General features: G+C 38.3%; 1 non-coding gene across 1 annotated transcript; it reads left to right on the top strand.

Annotated features, from left to right (window-relative positions):
- The first annotated feature begins 1,002 nt into the window (after nt 1-1,002).
- LOC122100220 lies at nt 1,003-1,109 on the top strand. The gene has a single exon (XR_006146137.1). It is a non-coding gene; the product is annotated as a U6 spliceosomal RNA (small nuclear RNA).
- Nucleotides 1,110-2,157: the final 1,048 nt, after the last annotated feature.

The following is a 2,157-nucleotide window of genomic DNA, read 5'->3' as shown; positions in this document are numbered from 1 at the left end:
ATCGACTACGGGTTTATCTGAGGAGGTGCAGAACAACAATTAAATCGCATAAAGAAGAACGAAAGAGAAGAAAAGGTGAAAAGGATAAGAAAGAAAGAAGAAAAGATCAGAAGTTCAGTAGAGCTAAACAAAAAACAAAAAGAATTTTTTTTAAAAGAAAAGAAAGAAACACGCACACACACATATACCCCTAAAATAAAAATTATAAGAGGAAAAAAAGTTACTAGAAAACAATTTTTTTTCAAAAAAGGTAAAAATTAAAAATTTTAAAAAAGTTTTAGAAAAAAGTTTTTATAAAAGGTACCAAAAAGAAAAAAGAAAAAAATTTTTTGTTAGGGGTCGGAAAAATCATGTATCTCCCTTATGTCCATAACCAGCCTCTTGTTGGAGTCTCTGGTCTGCTTGTGGTGTTTGATTTTCCTGTGGCTTGGTTGGTTTCTTACGTCAGTTTGTTTGAACAGGCAGAAAAATGCTCTGCTTTACCCAGGATTTTGTGATCCTCCTCCCAGATTAGTTCAATGGAAGGGAGATATGCATTGAGTATCACAAAAGAGGGGGATGGCTTTTTCCTCAAGTTTGGAGATGCTGTGATGAGGCTAGGTTCTGGGTAGAGTTGAGGACTTTCAGCAAACATTAGCTTTTCCCGGGGGCTAGTTTGTGAGAAACTCCCAGAGCCCAGCCTGGAGCCACTCTCCGGGATAATTTTTACTGAATTTCAATTGATTGTCAAGGCTGCTAAAGGGAGGGGAAGCCTCTGGCTCTGATTACCCAGTGAAGAAAGCCACTCCTATGGCTGGCGCCCGAGCTGGGTGACTTTTCTCTGGGTGGAGCTGAGTCTGGCAGGTCAGCTTAGGTTCTTGTGACCTGCTAAATGACTCCAGTTTTCTTCCAAAGCTTAAGTTGGAGCTAGCAGCTCCATCGAGCATTGTCAGTATCCAAGGTGGAGATCTCCAGTACTGGAGGGTGAGAGAAGGCCTTCCCTCCTTTGCTCCCTGAGAAGCAGTGAGGAAGCATCATATACACTAAATTTGGAATGATACCGAGAAGATTAACATGGCCCCTGCTTAAGGATGACAGGCAAACTCCTGTCATTCCATCGCCTAATTTGTTAGGAAATGGAAAGGCTTCGGGAATAGATTATGAAGTGTAGTAAGCCAAGTCCAAATAAACATAGGTCCCATGGTTTCCCTAATTTTCAATAACTAATATATGTCTGGGATAAGCAGAAAAGGTCAAAAGCTATGAGCATATGACCAGATAAGATTATGTTAAGGGAAATGAACCGAAGTTAGTGACACAAGTGGTTTTTTCTTTCTTGCTATTGTTTCTCACATACTTATAACATACAGTGTGGTTTTTTTTTTTTTTTTTTTTTTTTTTTTGCTTCTTTATATGTTCCGACCCCATGTTATAACACCTGTTTTCACTGTATTTGAAGTTGGTGCGCCTACATCTTGTCTATAGTCTCTTCTAATTTGTGGATGGGAAGAAGAAAAAGAAAATGCTTAAATAGGGATACAGGTTCACTGATTGTAACAATGAGATGCACAAGACACTATGTTGTAAAATAAACTTTACAATTGAGGCAGGGGAAGGGAGGAGGTGAGTGGACTTGTGGAGGTGGAAGGGAAGGGATAGTAGGGGAATAATAAAGGAGGAGTTAACAATGCTTGTTAGGAAATGTACTCATTGCCTTGCTCGTGTAACTGTGACCCTTCTGTACAGCATTTTTGCAATGAAAACATATAAAAATGTTCTGAGATAGAAGAGTTTATTTCCTTTATTTCACTCATAATATCGTTAAGAAATTAATGAAAAACACTGATATGAAGGTATTTTGAACAAATTTTGAATAAAGTGTGCCCACACACTTGCATGTGTGTTGGCATGCTCAGAGCTTGAAATCAGGGCTTCAAGGTCTTGCTATTACTTTTCGCTCTATTAGTGAGCTACTAAATGAGCTACATCTCCATTCCTGGCCCTTTGCTAGTTCATTAAAATTTTTGAAAAATAATCTTATGAATTTATTTTGCCCTGATAGGCATCCAAATGTTATCCACAGATCTTAGGCTCCTGAGTAGTTATCCCCAGTAGTAGGATTACAGGCCTTATAAACCAGCAAAAGGCTTTCAGAATAATGTATAAAGTAGAAGAAAA

Source organism: Dipodomys spectabilis, unplaced genomic scaffold (genome assembly GCF_019054845.1).
Source record: "Dipodomys spectabilis isolate Male_0828 unplaced genomic scaffold, ASM1905484v1 ptg000570l, whole genome shotgun sequence".
NCBI classification, from domain to species: domain Eukaryota; kingdom Metazoa; phylum Chordata; class Mammalia; order Rodentia; family Heteromyidae; genus Dipodomys; species Dipodomys spectabilis.
This window is presented reverse-complemented; position numbering and strand designations above follow the sequence as displayed.